At 33.3% G+C, this 15,080-nt stretch overlaps 1 protein-coding gene across 1 annotated transcript in view; it reads right to left on the bottom strand.

The window, feature by feature from the left end:
- Window positions 1-15,080, bottom strand: part of kmr (pleckstrin homology domain-containing family A member kramer) — a 147,478-nt gene that overhangs the window by 108,013 nt on the left and 24,385 nt on the right. The window lies entirely within an intron of this gene.

Raw genomic sequence — 15,080 nt, 5'->3', positions numbered from 1 at the left:
ATTTGATGTTTTAAAGATAATCTCGGTCAAATGTCTACCACGGCGTTGTTGAATCCGAGGTCCAATTTTCATTAGATTAGCAAAGTAGGCTAAAAAAATTTACTTCCCTGGCAACACTAATGAAATGTCCATTTTGTTTTTTTCGACAATCTGACAGATGTAAAATAATTCCATTTTTAAGCTATGCATTTGCTACTTACACATGCATTTGCTAATTACATATGTAATCCCATCGTGTTTCTTTAAGATCCCAGCAGTATTTCTAAACTAAACTATACAACACGGCATAGTTGAATTCATATCGGGAGTTACGTACTGAGCGACGTCTACAAAGAAACTAATGGGACGAAACGTAAAACTATTCTTTTAAGAGTAGTTTCGTCGCCTTCTGTTTGATGCTCGTATGCGGTTTCTGGACTATTCTTAATTAAATGGCTGCACTTTTCACTGCACATTTAAAAATAAATATGCTGGATGATTGTATGAAATCAAATGTTAAAGCAGCTAATTATATTTTAGAGTTTCAACATTATTTTGTTATCTGCACCTAATGGTGCATAGGGCATAGTTCACTACAGTACAGTCTAAGTCCCATTTCATTTGTATCGTCCTAATCCACCCAGCCCAGAATAATTAGATGGGTGGATACTTATTTATTACTTCCTTTTTCGTTTTATTTCTTTTGTTTCTACTCGCGAGTGAAAGTTTTTCCAAAAGAAATCAAGTGGAAATTAGTTAGTCTCATGGTGAACTGATTCACTCGTTTGCCTGCCAATGAATAAATACAATTTATTAGTGAGTTCAAGTCCCCGATTGCAATGGAAAGTTATCAAAGTTGAGTTGATAAATATCAAACGCAAGTATGTACACAACGATCTACCACAATGTCTCTGTGGACCGAACATACTAGCTTCTGGATTGAAAGGGAGTTTATTGACAGTGTTTTCATTTTTACCTAATGTCGAAATTAGAGCAGAATGCAAGGCTGAGTTAAGCATTATCGACAAAATTAAGAAAGGTCTTTTGCGATGGTTCGGTCATGTGGAGCGAATGAATGATGAAAGAACGGCTAAAAAGATTTATGATGCGAATGTGTCTGGTTGTAGAAGTCGAGGAAGGCCGAGAAAGACATGGCATGATCAAGTACAACAAATTCTTGAAAGTGGTCATGTGAAAAGTCGGAATAATCAACGTGCGTGCATGAGAAGATGTATGAATGTGAAGGAAGCAAAGGAAGTGTGCCAGGACAGAGTGGTGTGGCGTTCTATCCTCTCTGCCTACCCCTCTGGGGAAATGGCGTGATGGTTAGTTGGTAGTTGGTAGGACATGTTTGAATTTTAATAAAGTGAAATTATCTTTTTTTTACATTTTGTAAAACAAATCTAAAAAAAAAATGGGTGGACATACTGGCGTTGTTGTCTTGCTGTTACTAAATTGTCTTCTTATTTATGTTTAAAGCATTAATTTTGTGGTCTTAACTAATGTTAGTAAATATTAGTATATAACCATTTACCGACTTTTTACACCTACCGGTTTCCAAGCTTTGAAAAAATAATATTCTCCTAATAAATAATTAAATATTTTTTCAATTATGTCCAGCTTTTGGTTTAAAAATTAACCAATAGTGTAACTTTCAACATTTTAACCCCTCCCCTACCAAAGTCTCCACCCTCACCCATTCTACAACATACCATTACATATTATTAAGCTAACTTTTATTGGATATTTGGATGCGGTGGTGATTGCATCCTCCTATAAGTCTGCACTAGGTAATATATGTATTTTTTCATAAATACTATATATACTACGGTGATTGTAAAGGTGAAAATGTATTTTCGTATTTACATATTGGTTAAGTGAGTATCCTGACGAAGAAGGGGGTATGTTTTGAAACTGGTAGTCATAAAAAGTTGATAAGTCGTTATATACTAATATTTATTAACATTATAATTATCTTCGACTGTATAAAGTCAAATCGAATTTCCTCTTTGAAAAATTGAACATACGCATATGTTTTTGAAACGTGTTTACCAAAGTAGGTATTTCAAATTTTAATTATAGACACTTTAAGATAATTTTGTAACGTTATATTCCCATTGTAATCAAGGCCTGGGGACTATGAAATATTGCAGTAAATTAATACTTAAAAAGCAACTCATAGTTTATTGTTCCAACTACATTCAAAAGAATATTCGATGTGCGTGATTCGAAAAATTCAGACCGACGCCGACGCTGGAAAGAAAAAGTTATCAGGGGAAATGTAGCAACTATAAAAAAGAGCCCATTAAAGTTGTTTTTTTTATATATAAAAAACTTGTACCTGCGTATTTTACATAATTTAAATAAAAAATAAAATGATACATTCTTATTTTTTTTTAAATATCTTTAATTGGCTCTTTCGTAAAATTCTGACATGTTGCTCGATAACTTTTTACTTTCCTGGAATACTTATTAAACATTCTTAATTATTGTTTCTTGATTTTAACATTGATTTTTTTACCAGAAATAGTACTATTTTTTACACAAATGAGTTTTTTAATACGATTACAATTTTTAAAATATCGTTCTTTTTACAGAAAAGTGGAAAATATTTTAATCTTCGACCAATGGTTTCCTTTAGCTGAAAACCAGCCTGGCGTCTGTTAGAGCCTGCCTCAACCTCGACTAGTCTTCTTGCCAGCACCAAAGCGGCTTTTAAAAATGTTTAAATTCAGTATGCATAGTCCTGTCTACATACAGCAACTCATTATAATTTTTTATTAGGTCGTTACGCTTTGCCTGCATTTTGTGCTGGTTGAAGATCTTGTGACCTGCGAGCGACCGTACTATGGTAAGGTTTGTTTGGTGAACCTGACCGTACAGTGGCTTACAATTCTAATCTAAATACATAATTATCATTATTATGGATAACTTATATAGCGCCATTTGCGTAATATAATACCTCAAGAGCGCTTTACATGGTGATTCTATAGATAAATTAATTTAATTGAAGCTTTTAAATTTGTAATTTAATTCTAACAATATATTTTGTTAATAATAATAATAATGTTAGGATAATTTATATAGCGCCATTTTTGTGAAAATTACTTCAAGGGCGCTGTACAATAAATAAATATCCTAACACGTCTTGCAGCTACAGAGCGCATAGACGGTTGGGATTCTAGTTCCTCGTCTCCAATTATGATATATTACAATTATGATATAAATGAGCTAGATAACAGAACGTCTTGCAGCTACAGCGCGCATGGACAATAAGAAATCTAGCCCCTATTTACATTTTTTTTTTTTTTTTTTAATTTGACCAAGAAGTTTAGAGTTTAAGTGATATTTTAAAAACGAAATGAAAAACATGTTTGTCACATGCTACGGATTCATTCAAATGATTTAGAAAACAAGTGGGTATTAAGTTTTTTCCGAAACATCATTTCACTTTCACAGCCTCGCACCTCTGCTGGGAGAGCATTCCATGCCATAGGGCCTGCGACCGCAAATGCGCGTTCACCAAATTTAGTGCGCTGTTTGCGTAGAGGTATAATAGGTTTTACTCTCGCCGTAGACGTAGCTGATCTAAGCATGATACGCCTGTCAGCTAGTTCATCTGGAATGCATAGTTCCCTTAGATATTCCGGAGCAGAGCTGTGCAGTGATTTATACATAAGCCAACAGAGTTTGTATTCGACCCTCTGTGGAAAACGCAGCTAGTGCAATTCCCGAAGCAGTGGAGTGATATGACTGAACTTAGAAATTCAAAAACAAAAATAAGTATCGCTGCAGCATTACATACAGATTGTAGGTGAGTAAAATAACATTTTTGGCATATAATAATATAACATTTTTTCCCTAATTCCGATGAAAAATAAAATTAACTCTTGAGTTATTACTAGTCAATGTCCATCCACATCTTTTTAATAAGGAAGTTAATTGGTTTATTTTATTTATTAATAGAATATCATATCATATCATGTATGTTAAAAAAATTGTCCCATTCTTGAATACGCCTCCGTAATATGGTCTTCTTCATATGTTATTCCAATCGCATCGAATCAGTTCAGCATATATATTTTTTTTAAATGCGTACAAACTAGGAATCACAAGAGATCACTATAACTATACCGACATGGAACTTTTCCTGAATATCTGCAGTCTCTCCCAACGTCGATTAAATGTAAATTTAATTAGCATGTTTAAGATACTTAATTGTTTATTTGATGTCCCGACTATTCTCCAACAGATATCTCTTAATGTTCCTTCCTCTCTGAATCAATTATACGATACGCCATAACTTCCTGGGGGTTATCAAGTGAAACTAATATTAATCTTATTCAAACCTTGCAAAATTCTATGATCAAATTGCTACTACATAAAGATGTATACCGCCAGAGACACAATATTTCAATATCATTTATGTATAAAGCTGTAAATAAATTATCTGTTAGGGCTCTACTTTGGTACAAATTAATTTGTCAGCATGCGTCGCACTCCGAGTATAAACTCAAGTTGGTACATGATTACAACACCAAGTTTACTAGTATGGAAGGGCTAGCTGTTCCTAGATATTGCAATAAATATGGCAAAAGGACACTGCAATACAGTTTACCTAAAATATTTAATATGTTACCAAACAATATTAAAAATACTGAGTTAAATACAGGAGTTCGACGTTTGCTTAAATTATGATTATTAGAAAAAAGTTTTTTGTATTAGTGATAGTTTTTAATTTTTCAAAATGTAATCTGTAATTGTTTTTCAAGTAAAATTATTGTTAATGTAGGTTAAGTGTAAATAATCAATGTAATTTATAAGAACCTGCTGACGAGTTGTATGTATGCAACTCAGCAGGACTTTAATTTAAGAATATTTTGTAAATATTTTTGAAAAATAAATAAAAAAAAAAAATTAAAAAAAACATAGACTCAGAAATAAAGAAATTCTGTCCATCGGTCATCATAAGACTTATTATGGTTCCCATGCGCCTCTACCCAGAATGATTAGATTTGTCAATGAAAATCAAGATCTCAATTATTTTTATTGTAAATTGAGTTTTTTTACAAATAACTTATCTATTAACTGTATCTTTGTAGAATTAACCTGGATTCCATAATGCCTGTCTAATGTATAAACTTGTCTTTGCTTTTCTTTGTTGTATGGCCAAGCACTTAGAGCAACTTGAAGCAACATACCCTACCTATCCCAATAAATGCCAAAACGTAAAACAAAAGAACACGAGCCGCCACTGTCTAACAAAATGCACATTATGCAGGTAGTCTGAGGGGGTAAGCCAATAGCAAGATGCTTGGAGGAAAAGGGAAGCAACGCAACGAACACTTCAAAAACCGTAGAAAAACTGATTTATGTAATATTTGCTTTGAATAATCTAACCTTCCTCGTATTTCCGTTAAAGTTATTGAAAGTGGTAAATTATGTATTAAATTTATGTAAATTATCTACGTATCTTAAGTTAAGATGCCACGACAGAAAAACTACTACAGAGATATAACAATGGGGAGTGTAGTACCAAAACTATTTAATTTAATACCAGTTGAAAATAGTGAGAAAAAAAACCTAAAATCATTTAAAAATAGTCAAAAACTTATTAAAAACAGCAAGTGAAACTTATTTATTTTATTAATTTTTTGTACATAATGTTATTTGTACATTGGCGGGCTTATTGCCAAATGGCAATTTCTTCCATCCAACCAGTAAAATAAAAGTTTTATTTTTATAATTCAAGTTGTTGAACATATTCAATAGAAAAAAAAGATTAAAAAGCTAAAAATTTATAAATATAGAATTAAACGTATTTGTTTATAAATTACCTTAAATCAAAACTATTACTCAATGGGAAAAAGGAAAAAAGAGGAAAAGGGAAAAAAGAGGAAAAAGGAAAGGAGAGATTAAAAAAGAGAAAGGAGATGTTTCTTCAGACGTGATTTAAGAGGAGATAATGCAGTAACATCTTTGATGGTGGATGGGAGATGATTCCACAGTCGAGCCACATGGACACTATATGAGTTAGAGAAGAAAAAGGAATTGTGGATGGGTATTAAGAGAGTGCCTTGAGAATTAAAACGAAGAGGTAAACCATGAACTGATAAGCGTTGAAATTTTTCGCGAAAGCGTTAGGACTATGAATTACATTTTACAGAAGTGAGAGGGAGTGATAGTCGAAACTTGAGTGTGCACATAAATATATTATTTTCTTAATTTATTATTAAACTATGTACTTACCTTTTATAAATTTAAGAAAAATAATGTAATGTAACCCGCGGACAAGCTTCGGCTTTGCGGGAGCAAAAATACAAGTATGTATGTCACTTATTTGTTAAAATTAATAAAACTTTAAAAAAAAAAGTTTTTTCTTATAATTTTGTGTCTAAATGGTACTTTCACAAATCAGGAATAACGTTGAAAATATGAAATTTTAAGAGCGGATTTTTACGATTCCAGTTACCTAAATCCTACTCCTTTTACGATTCTAATTACCTGCTCCAACGTCTAAATATATATGTATATATATATTATATAATAAGAGTTGCATATTTGTATTATTCATGGCCTCACAGGTGCACCTGAGAAAAACGTATGTAAATTACTGCTTAAAATAAAACACCTGTGTCTTAAAAGTAACAAAGCGTCCTCCAGTATGCAACCTTGCAGAAAGGTACTTATTTAAACAGTCCAATACTTTTAATAGCTAACGAGACAAGCTGCTCAAAGGACCCCTCTGTAATCCGGTAGCCTAAGAATCTTCATGCGGAAATTTTTACTCAATGTTATTTTTATACAAAGAAACCTACCCAGCGTCTTTCCTTTCCAGCTTTTTTTTCACGGTTTTTTTACCGGTAGTCTGTGGAACGTTTCCCAATGTAAAAATAGGTTCCAGTCTAATGTTTGCATGTATGCAGGTAGGAACCTACATACATTGTTCGTAATGAGTGAATAAACTTTTTAAGCATTAGTCCTGTTAAACCATAATTCGTTTAAACCTGTTCCCGTGAAGCCAGTTTGTCGATTAACCTTGTGTGTGCTAAGTTGGAATGAACGATATTTTAATTATTATTTTATTATTAATTATCTAATTAGTACCTAAGAAACTGTAACTAGGACTTTTCTGTTTTAAAAAAGTATATTTTTTTATTGTATCTATCAATCACCATATTTATTAATCACCGTATCTATCATACTGATTGAGAGATTAAGAAAAGTTACAAAGGATGGAGTGTGGGATATTTAGAGCGGTTTTATGAATGGAAGAGGATGTATGGATCAAATATTTGCTTTACGAAACACGACAGAGAAATTTCTTGCTAAAAACCAAAAGCTTTTCTGCGTATTTGTCGATCTGCAAAAAGCGTTTGATAGAGTTGACAAAGAAAAATTATGGAAGGTGTTATCGGAGTACGGAGTAAGCGGAAATTTAACACGTGCCATTGCTTCTCTGTATAAAGACAGCACAGCATGTGTTACGGTAAACGGATCATACACATCGTGGTTTGACATTCATAAAGGAGTGAAGCAGGGATGTGTTATGTCACCATGGCTGTTCAACGTGTATATCGATAACTGCATGAAAGAACTGAAAGGCTTAAGAATGGGAGCAAAAATGGGTGATTTAAATGTCAATTGTCTTTTGTATGCTGACGATGCTGTACTCCTTGCTAACAACAAAGAGGAAATGCAATTCTTGGTAACAAAGGTCTACGATGCATGCGAGAGAAGCGATTTGCTGATGAATGTCGATAAATCGAATGTGATGGTTTTTGAAAGAAATGAAAGTATGACTAAATGTGAAATCACTGTGAATGGAGTTATACTAAAACAAGTAGAGGAATTTGTGTATCTGGGAAGTATGTTCACTAGGGATGGAATGACTGAGAAAGATATTGAAAGGAGGGTGAGTGCCGGGAACAGAGTGAACGGTGCACTTAAATCGACCATGGCAAATAAATGCTTGTCACAAGAGGCAAAATTGGCAGTTCACAATGGAGTCCTGGTCCCGTCCCTGATGTATGGGAGCGAAGTATGAACTTGGAAAAACAGGGATGAAAGTAGGCTGAATGCTGTTGAAATGCGATATCTCAGGCAAATGTGTGGTAAAACTATGTACGATAGATGCACAAATGTTGAGATCCGTATATTATGTAAGGCTGAGACAAGCATTATCGACAAAATCAAGAAAGGAGCTTTGCTCTGGTTTGGACATGTAGAAAGAATGGACAGCGGGAGAACGGCTAAGAATATTTACAATGCAAATGTTGATGGATGCAGAAATAGAGGAAGACCGAGAAAGACATGGCATGACCAAATCCAACAAATATTTAAAGATGGACAAGTCAAAAGTCGGAATAATCGGCGCGCGTGCATGAGAAGATGTATGAATGTAGAGGAAGCGAGATTTGTATACAAAGATATAGTGTTGTGGCGTTCTATCCTCTCTGCCTACCCTTACGGGGAAACGGCGTGATGGTTTGTTTGTTTGTTTGTCGTATCTATCAATCTATATATCACCGACAAGCCGTATACATTGGCTTGGTGAGTCTTGTAAAAAAAACTTTTTTTTATGTATGTGAATGTATAGGTATATATCCTGGGTATACTGGCAAAAAACGTTAAAATACACCAAGTCATATTAAATTTCATATGTCTGTAGTTTTAAAAATAAATTCAAGGTTCAGTCGTATACCCGGTATTTTATTTAGGCTTAAACCTGTAAACAATTTTATTTTTACTTAATATAAAATTATAAAACGGAAAAATTAAAAACATGATCTTAAAAAAGATTTTAGAAGACATCTTACGATATTTTTTTTATAAATATTTGGACCCCTGTATTTAGTAGCCTTACGTGTCAGGTACAAGGCTAAGGTACTCGGAAAAAATCGTTTTTGTTTGTCTTGGAAATCGGATGTTCGATCACTGATTTTGGTTTATTACCTTTATGAGTCCAATCACCATTGTTGCAAAGTTCAAGAACAATGGCGCGTGATAACTACTTTTAACTACAGTGTGGATATCTGTTACGGATATTCCATCTTTCCTGCATTCTGCTTCAAGATTATGGCGTTACAAACTGAAAAATGGGCACTGACATTTTACTATATTTAAATAGGATGTAAAATTAGAACAAAACTTAAATGCTTGATTTCTCAAAACAGGGATTTGAGAGTTAAAGCTTTTTGCCAGTATACCCACGGTACGTAACTAATTTATTAAAATAAGTTATCAATATCAACCTCCATATATATAAGATAAATTACCCGGTTCATGAAGAAGAATAGAAATTGAAAAAATAACATTTTCAGGCGTTGCCTAGTATGTAGGTGAAATGATTCAATTAGATGAATCTCACCCGCATAAATAAAGGTTTTAGCTCTTTAACTTCACATACATCAACAGATGAAAGAATTGAAGGAATATAGATGTTCAAATATGGGCAGAATGGTGAATGTTACACAGTGTGTAAAGTGGACACTTAAACCAGCCATTGACAGGTCATAAGCCCTGTAGATGCATAGACTTCTATATTACCTTCTCTTAAATGTTCTTTATCTCTGTTGTAATATGTTAATATAAACAGCTCCCCAGGGAGTTGAATCCAGTCCTTGTCTACAAAAATTTGGACAAACTCAAAATATTGTTGATTAAAATAAGTTGCATTTGCTACTCCAATCCAATGCCCTATGCACTATCGGGTGTGGATAGGGACATGATGATGACTATGAATTAAGGATTGATTTAAAAAATAAAATAATATTGCGTAAAGAAAGTCCTTGTTGAGAAATGAGCAGGGGTGCCAAGGGCTATCCTACTTCGTTTAACTGTCATTTACTTGTCCTAATAAAGGCGGGCGTTTATGTTATACTGCGGGTCGTAAAAGGATAAGTGTCCTTAAGGCAAGTACCTTCCATCCACCCTTACTTCCGGTTCCCACCCGAGGGGTAACAGGATGAAGGAAGTGCATTGCGCAGGTCATATTTAAGATCGATTCCGGTTTCCTAGGTCGTAGAAAACGTAAAAATAAACGGTATATTTGAAATTTTCTAGACAGGTACCAAAAAAGCACACACATGTTCAATACCGGCAGTTAATAAAGTACATTCGGCTTTCTGACTGTACTTTGTAGAGCGTCGTCCCTGTCGCACTTCAACAACAATCACGATCAAGCATCCTTTTGGTGTTAAAAATATTTCTTAATTTTTATACCAGCTTTGACTTTTACTTGTATAGTTACTCTTACAAATGCATACGCAAAATTTGCCGGTTGATGCCGCCCGTCAATTAATAAATGCGTTTGTAGTGTCTAGAGTCGATTATTGTAATAATATCTATGCGGGTCTACCAATGAACAAAATGACTCGCCTTCAATCTGTATTGAATGCCGCAGCGAGACTTATTTTCGGAATCTCTAAGTTCAGTCATATCACTCCACTACTTCGGGAACTACACTGGCTACGTTTTCCACAGAGGGTCGAATACAAACTCTGTTGGCTTATGTATAAGTCACTCTCTACGCAAACAGCGCATTAAATTTAGTGAACGCGCATTTGCGGTCGCAGGCCCTATGGCATTTCAATTCAATTCAATTTATTTATTTTAAATATAACATATACATTACAAAAATATATTCAATACGTACATATTATAAAAAAGAAAAAAAAATACACGAAAGAGACTCATGTCAAAGTAGTCGAAGAATCCTGCTCCGGAAAACCCCTTTGGATACATGGAACAGATCAATATCCAGAGCGATGTTGTTCAGCATAGCGGTAGCCCTTCCAACAGGCATAACCATAGGCAGGTGGGTCCCGAATATCGGAATATGAAACAATCTATGCTGATGCTGTCTTAGGTAATTATCAGGAACATACAAACCAATGCTCATCATAATTTCAGAATTATGGCAGGCATGGAATGCTCTCCCAGCAGAGATGCGAGGCTGTGAAAGTGAAGTGATGATGTTTGAATAAATCCGTAGCATGTGACAATAAAATAAATTGTTTGAATTAAATTACAAATTTAAAAGCTTCAATTAAATTAATTTTACAATAGAATCACTATGTAAATCGCCCTTGAGGTATTTTATTACGAAAATAGCGCCATATAAGTTATCCATAATAATAATAATAATACTCTTCATTTTTGTTCTGCGAAATCTGTAGATCCCTACTTTAATCAAACGGGTATGGTGTTTAGAGAACTAATACGGAATCACTGCCTGGGGACATTCTTGTGCAACAAATATTGAAAGTGTGCAGAATGTTCAAAATGCATTAGATAAATTGATTGCCTCAGAAAGTTTGTATAATCAGAGACATAATACTTCATTTCTATTCCAATCGAAGAAATGACCTGTCAAAACATTAATGGAATAAAATTATTTCTTAATATTAGCGTTTTGTTTTTTTTGTACCACAACTGGCCAGGAGACCCAATTACAGTGGTGAATTACATCACAGAAGACCCAGGCATGAGAAAAATCACGTTTAATTTTGTTTTCTCACCGGGAATCGAACTCGGAACCTTCCGTGTGTGAGTCAAGCGTCTTGACCATTACACCACGGAGGCCTTAGGAGGATTATTGAACATCTTATCGACGCTGGAAAGAAAAAAGTAACCAAGCGACACGCAGCAACTTTACAAAAGAGCAAATGCTTATTTAAAATTTATTTTTTTAATTTTTTTGCGTTCTTATGATTTACCCAAATATTTCAATTTGAAAGCCATTTTCAACGAGTTGTAAATATCTCACTATTAGAAAATGGAATCAAGTTGGGGTAGAGTGGGATTCGAACCACAGACCTTTGGTCCGTGAATCCGAGACACTAGCCACAGGACCACAACCCGGTTAAATTCAAAATACAAAAATCACATGATATAATTATACTTTTGTGATGAGTTTGAAAACTCATTCTGGAACAGTTACAATTAATTAGATTATTACATAATCCGATATATGGAGTAAAACATTTAAATATAAACAAACATATATTGATCATTGTGTTTTTTTTGTGATACCGTGTGTTTGATTTGTTTCGACGTTTCGGTTACCATTGCAGGAGCAATCTTCAGGGTTAACTGAGTGTTTTGTAGAAAAAAAATTGTGTTAAAGTACTAGTAATTTATCGGATGCTTCTAATAAATTGATTTGGCGCAAGACGGAGCGAAGGTAGGATCGACTTGTATTATGTTGCAACGAAGTATGACCTCCTATATTCTGAGATCGGACGGAGTACGAAAGGCACACGCGCGAAATCCGCGCACCCAGGTGTACACTTTGGCGCCCAAATTCCATTCTACAGCGATGAATCACGTGGTACGAGAAACAGCCCGACCAGCTAACAGAACCATACCTTGGCGTTATTCTGATCAATCCTTATAAACGTATCGTAATTTTGATTAAATTGCTGAAAAATCTGCACAAAACTGTTTGAAAATCTTAAAATTGCATCCTGTTCAAATCACATCTAAAATGTTGCATTGCCTTCAACTCATTTCATCCTCACATATAATATTACTTTTATTGTATTTTTTTTAAATATTTTTTATAAAGACAAGTATCGACGACGCTCCGTGTTGTTTTCTATATAAGACAGACATTGGAAGTAAGGAATCTGAGAATTTATTGAGGATAGTAATCTAAATATTATGCTATCTCATTAAATCATTTATAAATTTATTGTATTTTTGTATGTGCATATATATTATGTATGTATGTGTGTATATATGTGTATATGTTTATATATGTGTGAATATATGTATGTATGCGTGTATGCGTTTATATATTTTTATATTTAATTTTATTTTTTACATTTTATGTAAACTGTACTTTTTTTCTTTTCTTCTTTTTTGGGCTATAACTGTTTTTCTATTTCTTCAATATTATTTTTGTTCAAAGGAAACATATTCGAAAACCATATTTGCCGCAACAAATCGGTTTCTTAGAACAGGCATTTGCCTATATAGGAACCGATTGCACCATTAGGCATACTAATATTTATGGCTTGCCGACCCTTCATATACTGAGCCTACTCCTAGTACAAGCAGAATCTGCCAGTGTTTTTTGAGCCATTTTTGTAACAATGTATGAATAAACTAAAAAATATAAAAATTTAACATGTATCCACAAAATAATAAACTATCACGGATATACCAAACTTCTCAACAAAATATTTTTTTAATGTGGGATTTATAGCACGTAGCAAGATAGACATATTTCATGCTCCTTAATAATCTCTTTGGAATCAATTTTAATTATCAATATTCAATACGTACTGTAATTCACCACCGTAATTAGGTATCCTGGCCTATTGCCGTGCAAAAAAAAGTGCACGTATAAAATTTGTTTAGTCGGCCTCGTGGTATGGTCAGCGCGTTTGCCTACCAAGCAAGAGGTCCCGGGTTCGGTTCCCGACATGGTTGATATGAAATATTTATTTAAAGGGGTGTTTTCACCCCAGCATATTTCATAGTCTCTGGACTGGTACCTGAAGCGTAAGACTGATCATCTTATCTTCCTGTAACATAAAAAAATATCAAGATACGCTGCGATTGGTGTACTAAGTGCCCTAAGCACCATTCGATGCGGAAAGGGAATGATGATGATGATTTAAACGAAATATTAAAATACTGTCCAACCCATTTAAATAGAAAACGAGAAATCTTACTTTATCTACTCTGTGTGATTCTGTTATAGAAGATATAATTTATTTATTTTATTTAAATGTACAATACAGAAATACAGCACGACTATCAATGACAATGTACATATGTGATTAAGTAATTACAAAAACACATTTTTTTTAAAAGCACAATAGATTTTTACGGTCTAACATATTGTCCATAAAAACAATAATAAACAAAGAAGAATAAGTCAGTTATACACATAAGAGGAAGAGTCGAAAACTGGTAATCTCAGCATGGAAAAGATCCAGCTCTCTCGGTAGGCTGTTCAACAGACCAATCATTCTCCTCACTGGTATTATCAACGGTAAATCTATCCTGCATTCATAAAGAACAGAAGAATGGGCTGTGTTGCCTAGCTCTTAAAAAGTTGCTTGATTCGTATAATTTTATGTACTCTAAAATGTTGGGGTTATAAATTAACCCGTTCAGAAATTTTAAGGCCGTCATAAGCGCGGCAATGCTCCTTCTGGCCCGCAGACTTATGATACTAAGCATACCTAAAAGGTACAATGATGGTTACTGCAATGGGTAGTATCCACACTCTCTCATATACAGGTAACGAAGATGAATTAATATAGGTATATAATATGCACGTGAAATGGTATCAAGAATTATCTACGAGTTGTATGTTTTTTTAAATACATTTAATAATACATTTCACATTCCAATTTTTACAAACAATATGGCACAATTTTAACTCTCTTGCAAGAATGTTAAGGACTCTTTAACAAAATAGAAAAAAAAGTTAGCATTGACATTTATCGTAATAGAGCAAATGATTATAAAAAATATCACAATGTGTCTTAAATCAAATGCCTAATCTTTATTTTTGTGTATGTAAATTAATTTTAGTTTATTGTGTTACATCTTATATGTTCTTATTTTCTCTTTTCTTTTCTTAAAAAAAAAGTAGTTTATTATGTTAAACTCAATTTTATTTCTTTAACTTAATCTTTATTCTTAATCTTCATTTTATTTTTCACTAAACTTAATCTTATTATTACCTAAATTGATTTTACACACTTATTTTATATAATTTATAAAAGATGTTGGAGTTCTATAATTGAGGATATGTATAAAGAATCTTAGTAATGCTAACTTAAAAATTGTGTGTATTTTATGTATCCTTGTTGAACTTCCAAATAAATTAAAAAATAACAAATTTAAAAAAAGTATGTATCTTTATTGGATTCCTTATAAAATGAAATAAAAATAATTATTTTAATTATTGTTAGTAAATATTACAATATAAGCAATTACCGACTTTTCAAGTCTACCGGTTTCGAGACGTCAGGACACTCACTACACCAATATGCAAATAATAAAATATGCTTTCACCTTTACCATCACCGTAGTAAACATAGTATTTACGAAAAAGTGTGAAGGGGATACAAACA

This window comes from Micrasema longulum, unplaced genomic scaffold (genome assembly GCF_059751315.1).
Source record: "Micrasema longulum isolate JH-2025_06_02 unplaced genomic scaffold, ASM5975131v1 h1tg000548l, whole genome shotgun sequence".
NCBI lineage: Eukaryota > Metazoa > Arthropoda > Insecta > Trichoptera > Brachycentridae > Micrasema > Micrasema longulum.
Note: the sequence above shows the minus strand (reverse complement) of the source record. Positions and strands in the feature narration are given on the sequence as shown.